Source organism: Taudactylus pleione, unplaced genomic scaffold (assembly GCF_031769625.1).
Source record: "Taudactylus pleione unplaced genomic scaffold, aTauple2 ptg000437l, whole genome shotgun sequence".
Lineage (NCBI taxonomy): Eukaryota > Metazoa > Chordata > Amphibia > Anura > Myobatrachidae > Taudactylus > Taudactylus pleione.
In genome coordinates, this window is record NW_028284839.1 from 2,387,136 (window position 1) to 2,412,402 (window position 25,267).

Below are 25,267 nucleotides of genomic sequence, written 5' to 3' on the forward strand. Positions count from 1 at the left end.
GTTCTGCTTATCATGATGATTCAGAAGGGTTACGATGAAATCAGCATCTATTCTCTTGTTACCATCCTTTACATACAGCTGTGTCCTCCTTTCCAAATAGCCCCACTTGGCGCGCTTCATTCCATGCGACTTAACCGCACCAATCGTCTTTTTTTCTCAAAATGTGCATCTTATTCATACTGCTAAAATGTCAAGAAAAGACAAAGGGGTCTATGTACTAAGCCTTGCAGAGAGATAAAGTTAACAGAGATAAAGTCCCAACCAATCAGCTCCTGTCATTATTCAAACACAGGGCCTCATTTATCAACAAGTTTTATCATACGCAAAGAGTGATAAAACTCGTTGTGTATGATAATGGTACTCCAGCCAATCAGCTCCCCAACTGTCATCTGTTTGAAAAATGACAGTTGGGAGCTGATTGGCCGGAGCACCATTTATCATACACAACGAGTTTTATCACTCTTTGCGTATGATAAAACTCGTTGATAAATGAGGCCCACAGTCTGTAAGATGATAGTTAGGAGCTAATTGGTTGGGACTTTATCTCTGTTCACTTTATCTCCATCCAAGGCTTAGTGCATAGACCCCACAGCCTGTAAAGTGACAGTTGGAGGTGATCAGTTGGCACCAGGACCGGCTCCAGGTGACGGAGCACACTGTGCCGACCCCCTCCAGTGCGCAACCAAAAATGGGGGTGTGGCCTAATTACCATACGTCGCGCCCCCTACATGAAGTTATTAGGAGGCATGTCTGCCTCCAAATAACGTCAGGCTGGGGGGAGCCTAACTACCTGGGCTTCCCCCAGCCCTGTCCCGTCACCGAAAGGATGCCACGCGCATGCGTGCAGCATCCATTTAGAGCCTCCGGGGTCCGGCACTACCGCACAGCTGCGGCAGTAGGGGGTCCCCAACCTCCCAATTTGACCACCCACTGGAATCTGAACAAAGGGGTTTAGGAAGTTCCGATTCTCTTGGTTGTGTGAATCACCCTTTCATGGTCGGTCTCTTGTTCAGTGGCCTCGGAATTTTCCTGGTTGAAGTAATTTACTTGGAGAGGGATGTCTTCCACTCTAGCTTTGCTCTCTGGTTCTAGAAGAGATTGTGGCCCGATAACATTCTGCCATCTCTGCCGTGCTGCTTCACTTTCCGGTTCTTGAGGTTCCTCTCTATATTCGTGGTATTGGTAATTTTGTGGAGAACCTCTGCGACGTGAATAGCACCAAGAACGCTTACGATCTGCAGCATATCTGCTGCCTTGTACTGGAAAACCACCAGGCCCAGTGACATTTGCTGCTTGCAGACCTTTCACTCCTTGGACCACATCAAACTGTACATTCTCTCCATCTCCCAAACTGCGGAGGTACTTCCTGGGATTGTTCTTTTTGATGGCGGTGTAGTGGACGAACACGTCTTCCTTGGTGTCATCCCGGTTGATGAATCCATACCCGCGTTTCACATGAAACCAGACGACTTTTCCGGAAATTCTTCCTGCAGGTGGAGTGCTCACAAATTTTATTTGGCTCTGTGATATTGGTCATTGATTCACATCTCCGGGTCGCCTATCTTCCAACAATGGACCTATTCGGTCTGTCTCTCCTGAGGGCTGTTCCTCGACCCCAGGACTTCTAAGTTTAGCAGCTCCCTCTGGTTGCAATACCGTTCAATGTGGCCACTCTGGTTGCAGCCTCGACAGATGGGTCGTCCTTGGGCATCGAATCTATCTGTGGCTCTTCTTCCGTTGCCTCAAGGGGGTTCCCACCAATCATTGTTGGCACTTCTCTGATCTGGACCCCACCGCATTCCGGATGAAGGGGCAGGCTTTGGGCGTGTTAGATGGCGCATTTCTTTGCTCATTTCCGTTAGCTCTGCTGTTAAGTCAGCTACTTGTCCTTTTAATGTTTGTTCGGGTCTCTCATTCATATTTGAACACTCTGTCTAACTGCCTCGTTCCCCATGTTGCTTTCATTTCCTGGTGGGTGGGGTGTTTCCTGAGAACCCGGTATTTCTGGGAATACAAGTTCTTGATTAGCATTATGACCAATAACTTTAATGGCTGCCTCCTTGAAGTCGAGAAATGTATAGTTTACTAATTGCATCCTTAGCATTCTCAGTTGACTTCGAACACATTCCTTATTTGCCCCTTCAATAAACTGGGAAATAAGAGTTTCATCCGTGTTCCTAATTTCCTGGTTTTCTACAGCTTGTATAGCTTTTAGTGCCTCTTGGAGGCTCAGGGCGAAGTCTCTAAGCCTCTCTCTGGTCCGTTGTTGTCGACCATAAAACAACATTTTTAGTTGTGAGACTGTTCTGGTTTCGAAGATAGTGGTTACTCTTTGTAAGATGTTCTACTTTTTGTCGTTCTTCTCGTGGCCATGACAAGACTTCCCTAAGTGCAGCTCCCTTCAACTGCCCAATCAGTATCTCTACTTGTTGCTGCTCGCTCACAGGATAGGCGGAACATTGCTTTGATCTTTTCCTTAAAATCCAGCAACGTTGTTCCAACTTCTCCCATACTATCTCCACTATAGGTTGGGAGCCAAGGGGCCCCAAAATAATATGGCATCGTAATTGGCGATACCAATGTTGAGGGTGACATTCCTTCACCGAGCAATGCATTGGATGACGGTGAAGATTTTTGGTGAGGCAGGTAATAGTCTCCTGCCTGGAGTGGATGCAGGATTCTGGGGTTCTGACATTTTTCTTTGTTCGTCCTGTTCGTGTGACGCCAAAATGTAACACCCCCACCGGATTAAGTGGTATCAAGAATGAATTAATTTTCTGTAGTTTTATTTAATAATACAGCGACTTGTAATGAATATTTACAATTAACAATAATCTTTCAAGTCTACAGCCAATAGTAAAGATTTACACTAATAATCGCATTAAATACACTAATAACACCTTTAACAATGGTTCACACTCTTTGGGTTTGAATTTTATTAATAAGGAATGCTTCTGATCTTGTACTGTGGGAAAATGGATTAGTCTTATGTTTACAAACTGCTGTACATGAAAATAATGAAATAACTCTATTAGCAGATTATGCACAAACAGGTTTCAAGACTTAGTGAGCTCACAAGTCCCTCAAAGTTGGCCAATACCCCTTTCATTGGTGCACATTTGAATACATGGTTACTTTATTACTATAGTTCCCTGATAACTAATGATGGTTGGTAACGCTGCTCTGACACTTGTACTGACTCTGGCTCTGTCTCTTGTATGTTGCAAGCCCAGGCCTGTAGATTACTTTAGGTGGACTGATGCTGTCCCTTAAGATGACTGTCACTCGCTAGGATGGATATTCTCTTTTAATTGTCACTGAATGTACAGTAGCTGAGGCTGCCTATCATTGGCGTAATATCCTGAACTCACTCACGGTTCTTTTTATATCAAGCTGAATCTTGACAGATCCTCCATATTTTGGATGCAGTTTTTTTAATTATTTAGAACCGGAGTTTCCCTTTCCTGCCACAGTCGCTCAGGTTATATATATATATATATATATATATATATATATATATATATATATATAAATAAATATAACCTGAGAGACTGTGGCAGGAGAGGGAAACTATATATATATATATATATATATATATATATGTATATATATATATATATATATATATATATGGAAGGTGTATTACAGCAGCAGTAAGCTGTTAGGTTTTACCCACTGAGGGATCCTGTTATACTCTCCTGACAGTTCGATTTACCTCAGGTCAAGCTTATTTATCATTGGATCTGTTCAATCAACCTCTATTCCTTCTTAGTAAATAGGGTAAGGAGAGGAGTTGGCATTAATGTAGTTACTACTGGTGAAATGTTTAACTTGAGCCGTTTAGCTAAAAGCTACTGTAGATGTATCAGTTCAGTAGATTTTTCTACTAACAGAAGATACTAATGCTGATCAGGACCACATAATAGCTGTATAACTGTCCATTATATCTGCAGCGTGTTGTACTGAGGTGTGATGTGTATTTAGCTGACAGACCTGCTCCCTGCAGTACAGCTTCAGCACCTGGAACAGCAATCTCCTCTCCTCTCTGGCTCCCGGCTGTCAGTCACTCTGGAGGGAGAAGGATTTAGGGCGGTCCCGTGGATGCTACTTCCCTCTATGTACCTGGCAGCTTCCTGTCAGCTCAAGTTCCTGTGCTTCCTTCATGGCTGCGGACCCTCTCACACAGCCTCCGATGAGTCCTGCTCTCTTGTCCCCTCAGGAAGCTCACTCAGGACCCGTCATGCCCTCCGACCAACACGGATCGGATGCCGCTCCCTGGACACCACCACCGATATCCCTGAGGTAAGGGACACTTAATGCAGGAGCTCCTTTCCACTGAACTGCCTCAGGCACACTCCTCCCAACTGTCAACTGTCAGGTCTCTTTATAACCTCTCCTAGCCCTCACTGCAGTGTCCAGCTCAAGTCCCCCCCTGCAGTTAATGGTGAAGTCCGTGCTGGGGCTGTTTTAGAAAAGTCCATCACTCACTGATGGGGGAGACCAGCAGGACTATAGGGCACCGGGCTATAGGTGCCATTACATTGCTACAGCCCCTCTTACATTACCATATCAACATGAACATATATATATTACGGTGTACATCAATGAATTTATATATAACTAACAGGCTCTATATGATTGAATAACTATATCCATTTCTTCTCGGGTATCACAGCTGAGCCCGCAAAAAAAAATGAATGGCATAATTCATTGAAGAGTGGCGTATAATGAATTTGTGGCACAGCTGTGTGGCATAGTATGAATTTGCAGCAGTGTTATGAGGTACATTATGATGTTGGCTCTCTGCTGTGTGCAATATTCTTGGTAGTATATTATGAATTTGTGACACTGATGTGTGGCATATTATTTAACTGGGGAGACTGATGCATGGCATATGAATTGGAGGGAGCAGGGACGGTTGGTGAAATGTTGCCTAGGGCGTCCTGAAACCTTGCACCGGTCCTGGACATGGGTGTGTTGCAGGCATATTGCAGCGGGCCGGCGCGTCTTTTTTCTCAATTGCACAGGTACCAGTGGTTATGTTCCTAAATAACCATAAGTGCTGCCCTAATGGTGCTACCAATGTGCGTCCAATGGTGCAACTTTTCACTCAAAGCGGCGGATTGGTGATGCTGCCCTTGGGCATCTTTGTACAAATTCCAATAGGCCAGACTCGCCGACATTTAGCTCCCTCCTTCCGGGAGGGAGCTGTTGGGCTTACACATTGGAAAGCATGACGCCGTCAAAGGGGGCGTGGCCTTACAGCTGGAACATCATTTCAGGCAGAGCATGGGGGCGTGACAGCGCGATCGTGTCATCGTAGCTCTGCCCCCTTATCACAATGTCGAGATTAATGGCATTGTGCAGCAGGGGCGGAGCCACGATGACGTAATTCATGGCAAATTGCATCACTGGCCCCCCGCTGCCGGGGTGTATACTTTGAAATGTGGGGGGTGGGCGTAAACGACGCCGGGGGCCGGGAGGCTTGCCTGCCTTTCCCGGGGGCTGAAAGCGGCACCTGATTTTCGGGAGGCTCCCGGCCGAATCGGGAGGGTAGGCAAGTATGAAATAGGTAAGGAAAATGATGACGTCATGGCTGCATTACCGTCCACCTCTGCACAAGGCTCTAAGTTGCAAATCTGTATAAAAGGTGCTTCTCATAAAGCTGCCTTGGCTATTCCTCCCATCATGTTCCATTATGCTGAATCTTTGTACATGTAGCAATTCCTTTGTGACAAAAGTCACAGCCTAGCGTCCCTTGTACATTGTCACACCCGCACTAAACATTGCTTATGTGAGAACATCCTGTTACAGCCTATTTTCAGTTTTTCGTCATTTAAGTTGCAAGTGGAGATGCATTTGAATTGCATAAAACACTTGATTGCCTCTAGTCACATGCGCAGTTCAACAACACGCATACAGTAATACAGTACATGCAATTCAGCATCAGCCCCGCAGTGTCTCACAACATAAGTAGAGTAGGGATGTGCGCAGACCCCGTGTTTTGGCTTTGATTTTGGATCTGTATCTCCTCGTGTTTTGGATCTGGATTTGGTTTTGCCAAAACCGCCCCTTTTGTGTTTTGGTTTTGGTTTTGGATCTGTATATTTATTTTATTTTTTAAATCATAAAAACAGCTCAAATCACATAATTTGGGCCAGTTTTTGTTCCTACAGTATTATTAACCTCAATAACATTTATTTTCAGTCATTTCCAGTCAATTTTGACCACCTCACAGCTTACAATATTGATTTAATCTAGTTTAGGGCCAAAAGGTTGCATCCAGCTAGCTGGCTGTCTAAGATAAGCGACAGCAGTGGGCGGCACTAACATGTGGCAGTTCAGCTTCCAACATGGCACAGAGTGGCATTGCAGTGGTAGACAGGATGGCATTTTAATAAACTATACGACCCCTAGGAAGTTTAAAAACCAAGAATGTTTTCCTTAACTAGGTCAGAGGCCTGACGGAGTTGGAATAAGTTTATGGACTGAAGACAGGGACAGGACGGAAGGATTGATTAGTTTTTAATTTATTTATTTTAATGTTTTGATTCTTTAAAAAAATTATGAGGGAAGATCAATCTAGGATCAAGTTCTTCAGTTCCTAAAAGACATCTTTGATCTGGAGGAGATTTTTAAATTTTTATACATCTAATAGAAATGAAGTGGCCTTGCTGGTGGAGGTGCTGCTAGAACACCTGCAGAGTCACAAATACGTGGATGATAAACTGTGGTCTGGCCGGCAGTGTCACCAAACAATAATAGCGCAGCTAAGTTGTTAATGCACACACCAAAAAAAAATCTAATTTTTTTTTTTTTGTGGCTTGATGATATTAGTTTTATTTCACTTTTATTTTTTTAACACTGGGGAAGAGCACCCCTAAACGAGGCAGCAGCCCTTTGATGAACAACACAGACAGCACCCCTGCCGAGTGCAGATAGACCACCTTCAAAGTCACAAATTCATAGACGATAAACTGCGGTCTGGCCGACAGTGTCACCAAACAATAATAGCGCAGCTAAGTTGCTAATGCACACACACACACACACACACAAACAAAATATGTCTTTATTTTTATTTTTTGTGGATAGATAATATTAATTTGATTTCACTTTTACTTTTTTAACACTGGGGATGAGCCCCCCTGAACGAGGCAGCAGCCCCTTGATGAACAACATAGACAGCACCCCTTCTTTATGGACAACCAAGCACCCCTCACGAGTGCGGACAGACCACCTGTAGAGTCGCAAATACGTGGACGATAAACTGTGGCAGTGTCATCGAACAATAATAGCGCAGCTAAGTTGCACACACACACAAAAAATAGAAATAAAAGCACTTTTATTTTTTTTTTACACTGGGGAAACACACCCCTAATTAACAGAGCACCCCCCCCCGGACAACACAGCACCCCTTTTTGGACTGCAGTCCTAGCCTGATGGATAGGACAACAACACAGCAGCAGCCACAGATAATTGACAGGACTAGTGACACAGCAGCTGCAGCACTCACTGAAGGAAGCCCACCTTTATATACTGCAGCATAAGCCCCTTTATGGACAACACCTCAGCAGCCTTCAGCCCAAGACCCCGACTGGACACACACACTGGGTGACTGACAGCTTCTCTCTCCAAGCTGAAAATTAAGCCGATTGCGGGGACCTTTATATAATCCAAAACCTGTGAGAATCCGACAGTGGGAGGATGATGTTTTGCCTCATTTTGAGATCCAAGTCAGGCGGGAAATCCAAGCCAGTCTTGGATCCAACTCGGAATTGTAATGTTCGGGTGGGTCTGGTTCTCTGAGAACTGGACCCGCTCATCTCTAATGTAGAGTTTCATCTTGTTGGAAGAACACATATGAGCTAATGGCAAAATGTTACATACTGTAATATTAAGGGTGTGGGGTAAATGTTTGCATTTGGCACGCAGCAGCACAAAACATTAAAGTAAATCCTGGTATGTCCAGCTCTAACTAAAATTTTTCCCTCTCTAATGAGAGTGGAGGGATCTAATGTCCCTCACACAAACAGAAGTCTTCAGCACAGCACTTTCATATAGTAATCACAGTGTCTCTTAATTAATTATATGTCTCATTTAACACAGTTTTCAATGGTAGAAATCATAGTTTTTAGTGCACACCTCCAGTAAAGGTGAAAAGTATTAAAAAAAATCATTATTGTTAGGCATAAATATTGAGACACAGTGCAGTAACTTTGGGACACCCTTCACAATGAATAAAAATGTAGGGAGTTTTTTTTAAATAGGAAAATATAGTCAATAAAACAAGCCATTGTTTCATTTTGTTTTCTCTAAAACGCAGAATAACGGGTCAAATAATGTGGGACGTGTATGTTGGGTGTTGCATGAATAAGAAATGGGGTTTTGAACTTGCAGATGGGAGTTACAAGTGTTTTTTCCCAACTTTTCGCAAACTTGTATGTAAACACTTTGAAATCACTATGGAGACCATTTAATGCACCACAACTATACTATAGACACTTTTATATGTTGAAACAAACTTGCAGGCCGTCATTTTTTCATCATTAGTACTAAATGTAAATATCAACCATTTAACACCATGTAACAGCCTCCAGTAAGGTTAGGCTTACTCAGATGGATGTTGGCTGCCCGATCGTGTTCCGATGCCGCATCCTAGGACGCAGAAGCAGATTACAGAAGCTGGCAGCTGTCGTCTATTTACACAAGCAGCGGCATTTATTTATCATTTATTTTATTTTTTCATGCATTTGGCCAACATGGCCCATATCTATACTTTGATTACTTGGAAAATAAAAATTGCATTTTTAGGCCCTCATTCAGAGCCACTCGCTAGCGGCAGTACGCTCGTTCCGAGCGATGTTCGCACATCTGCGCATGCATACGGTTTTTAGTACGCATGCGCGAACCAGTCAGTGCGGCCGAAAATCATTTGTACGCAATATAGCGAGTGCCTGCTATTTTGAGTGACAGAATGAGGCGTATGTGGGTGGTAACAGGGGAAGGTGCTTGAAAACGGGGAGTGGAGATCCGATCGCAGGCGTGCTTAAAGGTCAAAACGGGCGTTTTATGGGTGTGCATAATTAATACAGCAGCGTCAATGACCACGTCACTTGTTTTTTTTTAACTCAGAACTGCTCGCAAAATAGCGGTTGAAAAAACCAACCACAAGAATAGCGAGCAGTTCATATCCTGTTCGATGTACTCGATTAATCTAATAAATAGCGGACATGACGTATGGTGCGAGCGGCCAGGGGGCGTTTTTATCAAATAAACGAGCGTATGTTTTGCTCGCTCGTTCAGACTTAGAGGTGTGAACAGACTGCAATGTGCGAACGGATCATTTGCATAGCCACCCCTTGTTTTTGAACGAACGAACGCAAATAGCGAACGGCTCTGAATGAGGGCCTTAGTCCGACAGAACTAACTGTTAGACTATAATTTATATATGGATTATATATCCTAAAGACACACATTATATATCACCCACATCCATGATTTTTGGGTTACAAATTTACCAATGATCATCACATAAAGAAACCAAAACATTGGGATTACAAATGACTGTCCAATGCGCATACTCTACCATCACACGGGAAGTACCATCCACAGAGAACCTGAACTTGTGTACCCATGTGTGATACACTAGACACCATGGGCCTGAATTAAGGTTGTATGAGATGCCCACTTCCAGCGTCTTACGATGGTGCACTTCCATCTCAGTGCTTGTTTAGATGCACCATTAAACACAAGATCAGTGTACCATTAGACACACCATAGAAATGTGCACCAGCTCAATGGCAGTTCCTCTTTGTGAGTTGAAGGCAGCCCGGTCTTTCTTTTTAAAAAATCTAGTGGCTAATCACTGACATCTCATGATTGTCTGCAATTCGCAGACTATTACATTTACCCCTGTGATCATTTCTTGCTTACCAGTAAATGATCTGTGTCCTGTTGGTGCTTCATCTGTTCTTGCTGTCATGGTACCTTGGAGTGGTACCTTCAGGACAATCTTTTGCATGTGCTATAGGTGAAGTTTTCATCAAGACATTCTGAAATTAAACAGGGGAGGTGATTTGTGACAGGTTAGAAGCTTTCTCTGTGCTTGCTTGTTAGGATATTGGTGATGACATATCGGCAGCTCTTGTGCTGGTATTGAATTATTGGTTTCAATTGCTGTGTGATAAAGTACATGTTGGATTAGAATGCAACAGCAGCATTTTTCTTCCCTGCTATTGACATTAGCATTGCTTCTTTACTTGAACAATTAGTGAGGTGAGCTTGTCTGCACACATTATTTTGTTAATGGCAGATTTTGATTTATGATGCATTTTTCATCCTAATCTGACCACCAATAAGCATTGGACAAGAATAAATAATGATCCTCATCATTTCTCTATTACGATCACATCAGTGTTCTACGTTTTTCTGATTTTCAACCTCCACCTGCTGCAAATTTGTCATTGACACTAATTTGTCATTTCATGTGTACTTTGTTTGGGTTGGGTATGAAATCCTGGCTGTCGGGATGCCGCTGGTCAAAATACCGATAGCGGCATCCCGACAGCCAGAACCCTAACACCCACAGAGAAGACAAGTGTTTTTCTAACCACTACCCTAACCCTCCCTCCCCGATGCCTAACCCTAACCTTCCCCTGTAGTGCCTAAGCCTAACCTCCGCCTTCCTCGCACCCTAAACCTAACACCCCCTCCCCGATGCCTAACCCTAACCTTCCCCCCTAGTGCCTAAGCCTAACCTCCCCCTTCCTCGCACCCTAAACCTAACACCCCCTCCCTGGTGCCTAAGCCTAACCTTCCCCCCTAGTGCATAAAGCCTAACCTCCCCCTTCCTCGCACCCTAAACCTAACATCCCCTCCCCGGTGCCTAAACCTAACCTCCCCCCTAGTGCCTAAGCCTAACCTCCCCCTTCCTCACACCCTAAACCTAACACCCCCTCCCCGGTGCCTAAACCTAACCTCCCCGTAGTGCCTAAACCTAACCTCCCCACACCCTAATCCTAACCCTCCCTCCCGGGTGCCTAACCCTAACCCTCCCTCTAGTGCCTAACCCCGCACCCTAACCCTAACATCCCCCTAATGCCCTGATACTTACCCTGAGGAAGCCAGTGGTTGGGATACTGGTGCCGGGATCCTGACCTGTCAGGATTTCGGCGCCGGTATTCAGACCGTCGGCATCCCGCGATGCCGACGGGATGCTGACTACATCCCCTTTGGTTTTACAACTTCTAAGACTTGACATATTGGGCTGAGAGTTAAACACAAGCCAGATATAATTGCTACAGCATAGCGTGCATAGAAATAAAAGCTTATATTCATCCGATTGCAGAGTTGTAAGAATCTTTGAATTGCACCCACCCCTTTATCTATAAGCTTAGTATGATACTCATCATTATCATTGGTCATATGTGTTCCCGAATTGCATTCATGGAAAAAATATATATATATTTGTCTATATGCAGAGTTATATTCATCTTGTAGTGTATCTACCCCCTGTCCATTTACTTGATTTGCTACTAGTCATCACAATCGTATTTATCATCCATGCACACTTATATTAAATCATAGCCAGATATTTCCTTTCCTGTGAACACTCTGCTACTGTAATGTACTTTCACTCCCGGCACTCAAATATAAATTCACTTAAATATAAATAAATTCACCTGCAGTAAGTGAAAGAAGTTGTGCTCCAACTTTAATAATAGCAATCAACAAACAGGGAATCACTGTGCTAGGTACATTTGATGCAGTAGAGAACAATGCAAAGGTTTGCTCCCTAGTAAGTGTATAAAAATATAGAAAATATAGTTTTTTTTTACTATAGTGTATTTTAAATATAAGTATTCATAAAAAAAACACACATGTTGGCAGAATTCTAATTAGGAACTGATACACTTGCTAAAAAGCCTTTAACATAGTATCTAAAAGTCAGACCCATTAGATCTAATGATCAACAATGTCGCAAATATTCAAGTGTAGGATAGTAAGGGATAATTTCCCAAAACAGAATATAGATTTTGTGGTATATTTAATAAGGTACGGGTTTATACAGTAGAAGTGGAGATGTTGCCCATAGCAACCAAACAGACTCTAGCTATTATCTTCTAGAAGGTGCTAGATAAAAAATAAAATCTGGTAGGTTGCTATGGGCAACATCTCCTCTTCTAAAAACCTGCACTTTAGTAAATATACCCCCTTTTCTTCAATCTTGTATAGTTTATCTTCTCTTGCTTTATCGCTGTCCTCTCAGGTAGTTAGAAATAGAATATAAGCTGTACTACTTCAAAAGAAGGAGTGCACTGGCCGTTGCTGGCGTCCCAGCACAGATGGTAATCAGTCTATGTTAGCAGCTGCTACTGTATATTTTCAACATGTAACCTTCAAAGTATCAGTGCAAGCAGCAGGATAATATAGGCCCTCATTCAGAGCCGTACGCTCTGAGCAGAGCGCACGCTCTGAATGAGGGCCGGGCTCCATTTTCATGGAGCGTCCTCCTGGACGCTCGTATAGCTGTGGGTCACCACCCACAGGCTATACGAGCATGAATTGTGATGGTCGCGATGGTCGAGACCATCGCGACCATCGAATTTGCGAGCCGGAGCCTGCGGTTGAGGTTTTCAACCGCAAGCTCCGGAGTGATTTTGGCTCTATCAGAGCCAAAATCACTCCCACTGACATCACTAGTGATGTCAGTGGGCCGGCTTCTGACGGGAGGCGTTCCCGTGGGAACGCCCCCGTCAGGGAGATACGCCCCCGGCACGCCCACCAAAGGGGGCGTGCTGTCAATCAACATTGACAGCACGCCCCCTTTGATCGGACACAATGAGCGAAGGACTTTCCTTCGCTCGTCGCGTCTGGCGCATGCGCACGACGGAGCTCCCTCCGTCGTGCGCATGCTCAGTGCATAACATCGACCCACTTGCGAGCGGACAGCCGCTCGCGAGTGGGTCTGTATCAGGCCCATAGTCTCTACAGCAGTGAGCTGGAAGACCTGTGAGGGTTGGCCACAGTCTTGAGAAAGTCTCCAGGATTAAGTAGACGAAGTGCATTGACATTTCACATGTTTCACATTCTGGTGCTTAGTAAATTGACTGGTACACATCCCCAATAGAAACTTATGGGCGCTACTTTTGTGATTGAAAGTGGATGATAACACCAGATATCCCTGTTATTTACTGTGGTACCCCCTACATACACCAGATTAGTACTTATTCCATACTTGAAACTATATCAATATATAGGGTACTAGGGCACCCTGTTTTTCAAATGTAAGACAAACTTTTTTATTTTTCCAGGTGCTTATTAACTGATAGCCTTGGGTGTGGTCCTGTCTCTTTAAGGCAGGACCCAGTTTCATGTTTAAATTGTATGCAAGCTTGAGCCCAAGATGGCAGATCAAGTTCATTTATCAGAGAATCAGTGTAGGGACTGACTAGATGGGAATGACCGTGAAGCGGTGGCCAGCTTAACAAATTATTGCAATATTTTGGAACCAACATTCCCTATGTTCAAAGGAGTTGCAGTTTGAAAAGCATGTGAGTGCCGAGTTTGTATGATATTTAATATATAGGGTCAGATATAAAATAAGTCATTTACTCAAAAACACCTGTCTCCTCCAGCAGAAGGCCTATTTGCCCTTAGAGAAATCAGCCCCTGACTTCAAACACTAAAACCACCTTTTATAGTTTGTCCACTACTCATGGGCGAGTCCTGTGTACTTGCCCCCAGACTAAACTTTGCCAGCCAGCCCCTAGCTATATGTAGGATGTAACTGAGGGGGGGGGGGGGGGGTTGACGGCACCCTATGTAGAAGGGGGCCAGTGGGAGAGAACGTGACTCAGACATTTTGAATCAGCAAGGGTTAATGACAGTGCAAACATGACTCTTGCCATATTCTGTTCATGTGTGTAAATCTAAGTCTTTGTATTGCTCAAGCTAAAGGCTTTGAAGAGAAGGTGCTATAGGGAGAATATTTGTATCAACTAAACTTGTGAAAGAGAAGTCATTGTTGAACATTTGCTGATAATGCATTGACATGCGCAGAAATTAAGTTGCTGAAAATAGTTAGGTATCAACAACAGATGATAGCCTTTGCATTTTACTTGTGTAGATAAATCAGAGAGCTAATGCATCATTCTTTGTTTAGATTCATAATTGGGGCGCTACTGTCCCATGCAGTTAAATAGAGTGGAGAACTACTAATGTTCGTATCCTATTGTTTGTGTTCATAACTAGAGAACACTCCCTAAGGGTATAAAAAGTGGTTACAACAATATACTGTACTGTTGACTCTCCTAGAACCAAGCTGACGGTATCCAGTCTCCACATTCTTCGATCTGGGTGCCTAATTGACTTAGGCAATGGGGCTCCCCAGGACTCAAGGGGCACGATGGGGGTCTGCAGCATAAAAAGGGTGGTTAGAACTTTACTAGAGTGGATTGATAATTGTCTGAAATTTGACAAATAAAATACTGTAGTTGTAACCCTACTGGTCACCTACCTGGGAATCTGAAAATTGAAAAGGTGGTAGCCCTTATCCACACACACAAAAATACACAGACAATACCAGCTATAAATTGTTGTCATAGGTTACCATTTAGTAAAATGTGGCACTTCCGATCAAAGGGCCTGATTCAGACCCACTCGCAAGCGGCTGTCCGCTCGCAAGTGGGTCGATGTTGTGCACTGCGCATGCGCACGACGGCGGGAGCTCCATCGTGCGCATGCGCCAGACGCGATGAGCGAAGGACTTTCCTTCGCTCGTTGTGTCTGATCAAAGGGGGCGTGCTGTCGATGTTGAGCGTGCCTCCCTGACGGGGGCGTTCCCAAGGGAACGCCTACCATCAGAAGCCGGCCCACTGACATCACTAGTGATGTCAGTGGGAGTGATTTTGGCTCTGATAGAGCCAAAATCACTCCGGGCCTTGCGGTTGAAAAACTCAACCGCAGGCTCCGGCTCGCAGTGGCGATGGTCGCGATGGTCAAGACCATCGCGGCCATCAAACTGCATGCTCATATAGGCTGTGGGTGGTGACCCACAGCTATACGAGCGTCCAGGAGGACGCTCCATAATTATGGAGGGCGGCCCTCATTCAGAGCGTGCGCTCTGCTCAGAGCGTACGGCTCTGAATGAGGGCCAATGTTAGTAAATTACTGATGTACTGTAAGTAGTTAAAACTGATAAATGGGTGCAATATGCTTTTGACTTAACTGATGTATAAATGTGTAAATAGATTAGCATTATTATAAATTGTTATTAAGAAATCATTTAACTTCATTATTCAGTCACTGCAATTTGGAGAAAGTTTCATTAAAAAAATGTCAGTGTACAAGGACTCACAAGTAAATTGATAACAGTCCTGACATTCAGAAAAGGAAAGACAGCGCAGTGTTTAGGGCAGGTTTACTTCCATAAAAAGTTAATGTAATCTGACAAATGAGCATGTAAATAGTGAACACATTGTGAGATTTATGATTAATGTTCTCTCCTGTTAATGTTGTATGAAATACAGTGTAACCAGATAAACACTTCTACATCGGGAAATGCGGTGCAGAAATAATAAGATAAATTCAGTTTATTTGAGTTGATAACTATCCATGTGCTCTTCATAAAGAACATTTCCCTCTATGTAATTGAGCTTCTATTCTCTTATCGTCATTCATATTTATCCTTGTAATTTATTTCCTGACATTAATCATAATGTATTCTCCTAGCAATGTTCACACAGCAAATAATAAACACATTACACATAATCATTTTTAAAATGTTGGATAAACCCAATCTCTCACTGGAGCTTTCTCTTCAGCTAAATCTTCTTTGCAAAATCACAAGGAGCAGAACTGGGGCACAATGCTAATTATCGTGTACAAATTCCTAATTGTAAAACTGTGGTTTAGCGTTTATGCTGTTATAGCAAAATCGTTTTCCATAAATAAATATTCATGCTCAACTACCCAAGGTTTTGTCACATGGGTACAAGGCAAATCGGAGGTACAGTAGTAGGAAGTTTTCCTATTTGTTATGTGAAAAGATGACTATGAAAGGACAGAGCCAGGCTGTGTGCAGCAAACCTTTAGACCAGGGGTCTTCAACCTTGGCCCTCCAGCTGCTGTCGAACTACCCATCCCAGCATGCACTGCCATAGTTTTAGCACGCTGTTATATCAAAAAGGTGGCAGTGCATGCTGGGATGTGTAGTTTCACAGCAGCTGGAGGGCCAAGGTTGAAGACCCCTGCTTTAGACGAACATGAATCTACTTGGATGCATAGGTACCTGACCGGGATAGGCTGAATGATTTACCAGACTATGTAGGTGAACCATATAGATGAAACTTCTTTAGCAGGACAAGATCTAAGGGGCCCATTTATCAACGACTTTTATCATACCCAACAAGTTTTAAAACTCATTGCGAATGATAAATGGTGCTTACGCCAATCAGCTTCCACAAAAAGAAATACAGGTGCTCAACTCCAAATTAACTGTTAGTATATAAATAAAAAAAAAATTGCACTGAATAGAGGTTTTGGCATAATCTTGGCCAAGGTTATGGGTCTACCCACCACATCCGGGTAACCTCTGTCGGGTAGGTCCCTAACATACTAGGGTTCAAATACAGAACGCAGGACACCCCCAAACTAGCCCAGCTAAGCCACCCCAAGACACCGCTCTAATAAGAAAGGTGAAGTGTAAAAGAAATAGTTAAGAGCAGCTGCATATAAAGAATAAAAATAAAAAAGTGAAATACATATATAAAAAACAGACAGTGAAGCGTTAAAATGTGTTGAAGGAAAAATGTGTTATACTGTGGTGCAGAGGCAGATAAACCAAAGCAATCCAGGGGGACCCACACCCCAAAAGTGAACCAAAGCTGCACTACACAGTCTAAATATTTGCAGGACGTACCTATATTGTGCCTCTGACTGGTGGGCATATTACAATGCCAGACTCCACGCTCTAAACCAGGGGTGGGGAACCTTTTTACTGCCGAGGGCCATTTTGATACATATAAAATTATTAGCGGGCCTGGTGCAGACCATGCCCCCTCCGTGTGATGTCACATTGGGTGGGGTCACATTCGCCAGTGATTACAGCAATGCCCGGAGCACCCTGAGGATGCTCCGGGGAGCTGTAAGGGCAGCGGTGTGACCGTATGAAGTGTCCTAAGGACACTCCAGGTGGCACTGCTGCATAGATTCTGGCTGCAGGGTGCCATTCTTGGCAAACTGCTAGCCAGATGAGGCTAGCAGAAAAAAGCTCCGAGGGCCAGACCCAATGATCCCGGGGGCCTTATACGGCCCTCGGACCTGAGGTTCCCATCCTTGCTCTAAACCAATGTAGTAGGGGTGCTAGTCTGAGTGGAAAGTGTCTTAGGCTTTTCAGGTGTGCAAAGCAATGCACTGATTGATTCATATAGAAAATGGGCCTCAGCTTCCAACTGGCATTTTTCAAACAGGAGACAGGAGCCGATTATCTGGAGCACCATTATCATATGCAACGATAATGGTGCTCAGGGGCTGGCTAGCAACTTTCAGGCTGGGGGGCAAACACAAGCAAGTGGCCCTGGCTTGTCAATGAAAAAAAAGCTGTGACAAAAAACTATAGATAGAGTATAAATGTTATCTACATTATTTACTATTCATATATTATATCTATCTAGTGGGTTTATATGTACATGTGTGTTTATGTATACACATGTACATATTAATAATAATCTACATCCTGGGACAGGTATGATAGATGAAGGTGACAGGGTGAGTGTGCTGGGACTGTATGATAGGTGACGGGGTGAGTGTGTTGGGACAGGTATGGTAGGTGACAGGGTGATTGTGCAGGGACAGGCATTATAGGTGACAGGGTGAGTGTGTTGGGACAGGTATGATAGGTGACAGTGTGAGTGTGTTGGGACAGGTATGATAGGTGACAGTGTGAGTGTGCGGGGACAGGTCTGGTATGCGACAGGATGAGTGTGCGGGGACAGGTATGACAGGTGAATGGGTGAGTGTGCTGGGACAGGTATGGTAGGTGACAGGGTGATTGTACAGGGACAGGCATTATAGGTGGCAGGGTGAGTGTGCGGGGACAGGTATGGTAGGTGACAGGGTGAGTGTGCTGGGACAGGTATGATAGGTGACAGTGTGATTGTGCTGGGACAGGTATGATAGGTGACAGTGTGAGTGTGCTGGGACAGGTATGGTAGGTGAAAGGGTGATTGTGCAGGGACAGGCATTATAGGTGGCAGGGTGAGTGTGCGGGGACAGGTATGGTAGGTGACAGGGTGAGTGTGCTGGGACAGGTATGATAGGTGACAGTGTGATTGTGCTGGGACAGGTATGATAGGTGACAGTGTGAGTGTGCTGGGACAGGTATGGTAGGTGAAAGGGTGATTGTGCTGGGACAGGCATTATAGGTGGCAGGGTGAGTGTGCGGGGACAGGTATGGTAGGTGACAGGGTGAGTGTGCAGGGACAGGTCTGGTAAGTGACAGGGTGAGTGTGCAGGAGCAGGTCTAGTAGGTGATAAGGTAAGTGTATGTGGGGAAGATGTTGTGGGTGACAGGGTGAGAGAGTCTGTAGGCAGGTTTGGGCACAGCATCCCTTCCCCTCCCCTTCAATGTTCTCCTCTCACTGCACTACATGTTTCTGCAGTGTCTTCCATTTCCAGCCAGCCCCCATTCTCTGTTGCCAGCCCCAGCAGTAGTCATTCTGTCTCTCGAGTCAGCCTCCCTGCTGTGTCCCCAGTTCCAGCAGCCCCCTTCTGTGTCTACAGCCAGCCCCAGCAGCCCCCGTCTATGTCCCCAGCAGCCCCCCTTGTGTCCCTAGAACCAGCAACCCCCCTTCTGAATCCAGAGTCAGACCCAGCAGCCCCCCTTGTGTCCCCAATCAGCCCCCTTCTATGGCCCAAGCAGACAATCTTCTATGGCCCCAGCAGCCCATCTTCTGTGTCTCCAGCAGCCCATGTTCTATGTATCCACCCAGCCAGGCCCGACACTTACCTTGCAAGCTTCTGCTCACTCGGCTCCTCTGAGTCCTCTTCTCTCTTCTGCAGCACGCGTGACATCATGACGTCACAAGCGCGGGGTCTTTGTGAAAAACAAAACAACAAACTTTTCTGCATGAGTGAACTGCTCCGGAAGGCACGCAGTGGCACTCATCAGTAGCTGCACGGCCCTGGGAGGACTGACAGCAGCAGCCCTCATCCTGGTGGTGGCCGTGCAGCTGCCTGCAGGACACACACAAAGATCTTGCGGCCGCTGCTGCCACCGACAGTCAAAGTTGGAATGCAGCCATGGCTGCAACAGAGCAGCATAACACACTGGACCACCAGGGCCCTTTGCTGTCTGAGGAGGCGGCCCGCGATGCTTGGCGATAGAATGGCCCGGGGGGCAGATGGCACCCTGCCCCCCGGCCCAGCCCGCCACTGATAATGCTCCAGCCAATCGGCTGCGTATGATATGTGATAACTTGGGGTAATTAGCTGGTAGATGGGTCAGTGGTGCAGTGTTAGGTGCTTGAATGAGGGTCCACACATAGCATTTCAGGTTATAAATAAAAGAAAAGTGCTTTACGGTCAGCATAAATCTGGAAACTAAAATAACAAACACCTATCCCCATTAGGGCACTGACTCACTTCTTTGCCCCTGACTAACCTTGGGCTGCTAGTCTGCAAACATAGTCCAAAGTCTCTCTCTCTGCCTCCTGCAGAGTAACATAGGCTCCGGTATGGTCTTTAGTTGGCTGGCTGCTGCAGCCTCACTGTCTGGCCTGCTTCCTTGCAGGTAACATAGCTCAGTCCCAGAGTTTGGTAGCCTTCCCTGTCTCCCACAGGTCTAGGCTCAGGGCTCCTGGCCCTCAATGGCTTGCTAGCTCAGTGAGCTCAGGGCCTGATTCAGACCCGCTCACGAGCGCTGAGCGCTCGCAAGCGGGTCGATGGTGGCTCAGTGTGCATGCGTACGACGGAGCCGGCTCCGTCATGCGCATGCGCGAGACCCGGATAGCGACGGGCAAGCCGTCGCTCCGGATCTCGTACCAAAGGGGCGTACTGTCGATGGTGAGTGACAGCACGCCCCCTTCGGTGGGCGTGCCGGGGGCGTGGCAGCCCAGACGGAGGCGTTCCCTTGGGGACACCTACCGTCTGGGGCCGGCCCCACTGACATCACTTGAGCCGAAAGCACTCCAGGGCTTGCGGCAACAGGACCCTGCCACAAAGGTCTCGTCGCAAGCCCAATGGTCGCAATGGTCTTGACCATCGCGACCATCTTCCTGCCCGCTCGCTATAGCTGTGGGTGGTCACCCACAGCTATGCGAGTGGGCAGGAGGCCGTTCAAAAAAAAAAAATAGCCCGGCCCTGATTCAGAGCGAGCGCTCTGTCAGATCGTCCGGCTCTGAATCAGGGCCTCTGTCTGACTGGTCTGCCTCAGTCCTCCCTGAACTGAGGGCCTGATTCAGACCCGGACGCTATTTGCGGACGGTCGTTCCAAAAAAGGGGCCGGCTATTTAAATTGAGCGATCGCTCTTTGCGGTTTGTTGACGCCTCTGTGTCTGAGCGAGTGAACAAAAAATGTGCTCACTATTTTGTAAAGACGCCCCTTTGCTGTTCACATCACACGTCATCTCCGGTATTTATTAGATTAATCGGGAATATCGAAAGGCATCTGAACTGCTCGCAGTACTTGTGGTAGCTTTTTCCTACCGCAATCACTGCGAGCAGTTCAGGCTAAAAGACAACCAAGTGACGTGGTCGATGATGCTCCTTTACTAATTATGCACTCCAATTAAACGCCCTTTTCACCGTTTGGCACGCCTGCGTTCGGATCTCCACTCCCCCGTTTACAAGCACCTTCCCCTGTTACCACCCACAAATGGTACATTCTGTCAATCAAATTAGCAGTCCCTCGCTGTTTTGCAAGCGCACGATTTCCGACCACAATGACTGGTTTGCGCATGCGCATTACGACCCATACGCATGCGCAGTTGTGCGAACATCGCTCAGAGCGAACGAGCGGCCGCTTACGAGCGGCTCTGAATCAGGCCCTGAATCCACTGGGCAGCAATTAGGTGAGCTAACACCTGGCTTTTAATTCCCTGTGTGAGCAGATCCCTCCAGCCCCACACAGAATCCATGGCTCACTATTGCCATCTCTGGTGATCCTGTCACAAATATAACTTGTTGATAAATGGGCCTCTTAGTGTGAAAATTATGTGTATTTGAAAGTTGTCTTGATTTTGTGGAGTAGTGATTACACATATTTAAAAATGTACCTAAAGTGCATCGTCTCGTCACAAGGAATTTATGCCTGGCAAAAGGATCTGACACACTTACTGCAGACCCTCCAACATTACCCGTTCCAAAATGGTACAAAATGCTCTGCTCCTGGACTTCACTCTTAATTTATGATTGCAGCCACCTGTGGTGAAACAACTGTCTCATAAATTTCCTAGCTCAACACAGGTGATTGCAATCTTACAGTAGGTGGGAAGTCCAGGATCAGAGTGTTTTGTACCTAATGGAACGGATCATGTTGGAGGGTAGGTTACTGTACATCATCTAGGAGATGGGGGAAAATAAATCTTTTTAAAGTCAGTTACAAATATTTAAGAATGCTCACAAACATAGTTATTTATGTAGTGTTCCACAGTGCAAATACAGCATTGGACCTACTGTACTTTTGAGGATCAAAATAAATAGTATATTAGGAGGAAAAAAAAGGATTACAGCATAAGTCTCCTTACCACACCTAACATTATATTTATCATTTGCCTATCAGTGGAGAGTCTCCAGCCGCAGGGAGCCATCATTTGCATTCCTGTCAGCCCTGACCACCATCTTATATGTCCAATGCTTGCAGGTTAGGTTCATTAGCTTACATACCACAGACAGACCTGTGCTTGCAATTAATGACAGCTGAATGGATTAGTGACTTACGTGCTTAGATGCATTTTACAATCCTAATGTACGCGTTCAAATTCTGCCGCAAAACACCATTCTCACATGTGTATATTGGATTATGGGTCACTACACAACCGATTGCGCTAGAATTTATTTAGGTGTATTTTAGCAAAAAGGGGTAAAGTGAGACCATCACCATCTCAAAGCCCAAAGACCGATATCAGTGAGATAGGAGAAAGATTTTATAAAGCCTTTATTCTAATATCACAGCCATGTGAGTGCATAAGCATAAGAGAGCCGTAACCAGACTTTTTGGTGCCCTGTGCCAGAGAGAGCATTGGCACTCCCCCACCCTCCCATTTTTTAAATAGGGACATAAGATAGTGCACCTGAAAAAGGGCCATGGCCTCAAGAGGAAGGGCCTGGGAAGAGATAGGGGAGGCCAGGAGATGCTGGGGATAAAAAAAAAAGAGGAAGCTACAAGTGAGAATGATAATGAACAGGAAAACTGACAGGCCCAAACAACGCCCCCTGCCCTGCGATGCCCTGTGCCATGGCACAGGTCGCACTACCCTAATTACGGCCCTGGCAATAGTGGTAGCATTACCTGTGCTTACTCAAAATCTTACGACATTCCTGAAAAGTGTCACTTATCCCCAAAGATATTATATTTATATTTTTTGTCTAAGTTGTATTTAAGCACTGTATCCTCACATTAGGGTTTTATGACACTTCGGTGTCTATTTACTAAGCAGTGTTAGGAGACAGAGTGATAAGGTGCCAGCCAATCAGCTCCCAACTGTCATTTTTTAAACACAGCCTGTGAGATGACAGTTGGGAGCTGATTGGCTGGCACCTTATCACTTTTCACTCTGTTTCCTAACACTGCTTATTAAATAGACCCCTTATAGAGCATCTATTCAATTCTGCTCTTTGGGCCTATTTCAAAGAACTGCACATGCACAGATGCCACATTGCACATGTGTAGATCTCATTCTGTACGATTGCTCGCAGTGCCCTGGGTGACAGCATGATTGACAAGCTGCAGCCATGTGGGGTCAGAGGGGGGTGGCAACAGGCAGGAGTGTTGTCCACATTTTCAACAAAAACCACTGTACGTGAAGCCAGTGCATGCCATACTTGCCGACATTATGGCTGCTCCTTCCTGGAGGGAGCAGCCAGATTGGCAGGATGGGGAGGGTGTGGCCAGGACAAGGGGGAGTGGCTGAGCAGGTGACGGGTATTGGCAGACATGGCGGGGTTATTTGCAGACTGGGCGGGGTTATTTGTAGGCGTGGCCGATAATACAGGCATTGTGGGGCAGAGGGCAGGGCCAAAATGACGCTGGGGTTTATATATTAATCGCGGGGGGGATCGGCAGCTGCTGGGAGGCTTGCCTGCCTTTCCGGGGGGCCGGGAGTTGCACCGGATTTTCGGGAGGCTCCCGGCAAATTCAGGATGGTAGGCAAGCCTGGTGCATGCACTCCAACTTGTTCATTGGTGGTGGCGGATTTCATAGGGGGGTATGCAGCCCAGCAACCCCTAGGTAAAAACCAGGACTGGACTCAATCCTAGTTCCAATTGAGATTGGTAAAACTCAGTGCTGATTACACAGAATCCAAAAATAGAATAAAGAGCAAGATTCTGTTATAGAGCACTGGCAGATAGATTTTGATATTAAAGTAGTACCATAAAAAGAAATGCTGCCCTGAAGCCACTCTGTTTGTGTCCTATCAGAAGCAAATTTACATTATCACATGACCTTTACTGTAACCTAAATGTGGGGAACTCCACTGTCTGTGTCACACCTACCAGAATTTAATTATAAAATAAATTAAGCTTGTGATTGGTTGGGATGCAAAATAAAGTGATATATAGAATAAGAGAAGTTTTATTGGACAGTTGTCTTTACACACAGCATAAAAAACAAAGGGCCATATTCAATTGCCGGCGAATAGCCGTTATTGGCGATACTATTCGCCGATGATGTCATTTTTGCCAATCTGGACTTATCCCCGTATTCAGGGCCGGCCCTAGCCAAAATTCTTTGGTAAGCGAGTAGGTTTTTTGGCGCCCCCCCTATGCAGTACCCGCGGTAGTGGTCCCCCCTGTGCAGTGCCCCTTGTGCCCCCATTAGTAAGCTTATATAGTGCCCCCAGTAGTAGTCCCCCCATGTAGTGCCCCAGTTGTGGTGCCCCCTTGTAGTGCCCCTAGTAGTAATCCCCCCTCTTGTAGTGCACCTAGTAGTCCCCTCTTGTTGTAGTCCTCCCATTGTTGTGCCCCCAGTGGAGGTTCCCCCCAGTAGTAATCCTCCTTTCAAGTACCCCCAGTAGTAATCCCCTATTCTAGTGCCCCCAGTAGTAATCCTCCCTTCTAGTGCCACCAGTAGTAATCCTCCCTTCAAGTGCCCCCAGTAGTAATCCTCCCTTCTAGTGCCCCCATTAGTAATCCTCCCTTCAAGTGCCCCAGTAGTAATCCTCCCTTCTAGTGCCACCAGTAGTAATCCCTTCAAGTGCCACCATTAGTACTCCCCCCTTCAAGTGCCCCAGTAGTAATCCTCCCTTCTAGTGCCCCCAGTAGTAATCCTCCCTTCTAGTGCCCCCAGTAGTAATCCTCCCCTTTAAGTGCCCCCAGTAGTAATACTCCCTTCAAGTACCCCAGTAGTAATCCCCCCTTCATATACCCCCAGTAGTAATCCTCCCTTCTAGTGCCCCCATTAGTAATCCTCCCTTCAAGTGCCCCAGTAGTAATCCTCCCTTCTAGTGCCACCAGTAGTAATCCCTTCAAGTGCCCCCATTAGTAATCCCCCCTTCAAGTGCCCCCATTAGTAATCCCCCCTTCAAGTACCCCCAGTAGTAATCCCCTATTCTAGTGCCCCCAGTAGTAATCCTCCCTTCAAGTGCCCCCAGTAGTAATCCTCCCTTCTAGTGCCACCAGTAGTAATCCTCCCTTCAAGTGCCCCCAGTAGTAATCCTCCCTTCAAGTGCCCCAGTAGTAATCCTCCCTTCTAGTGCCACCAGTAGTAATCCTCCCTTCTAGTGCCCCCATTAGTAATCCTCCCTTCAAGTGCCCCAGTAGTAATCCTCCCTTCTAGTGCCACCAGTAGTAATCCCTTCAAGTGCCCCCATTAGTAATCCATCCTTCAAGTGCCCCAGTAGTAATCCTCCCTTCTAGTGCCCCCAGTAGTAATCCTCCCTTCTAGTGCCCCCAGTAGTAATCCTCCCTTCTAGTGCCCCCAGTAGTAATCCCCCCTTTAAGTGCCCCCAGTAGTAATACTCCCTTCAAGTACCCCCAGTAGTAATCCCCCTTCAAGTACCCCCAGTAGTAATCCTCCCTTCTAGTGCCCCCATTAGAAATCCTCCCT

At 45.7% G+C, this 25,267-nt stretch overlaps 1 pseudogene; it reads right to left on the reverse strand.

Annotated features, from left to right (window-relative positions):
• Positions 1–951: 951 nt before the first annotated feature.
• On the reverse strand, positions 952–19,074 carry LOC148505764 (uncharacterized; annotated as a pseudogene).
• Positions 19,075–25,267: the final 6,193 nt, after the last annotated feature.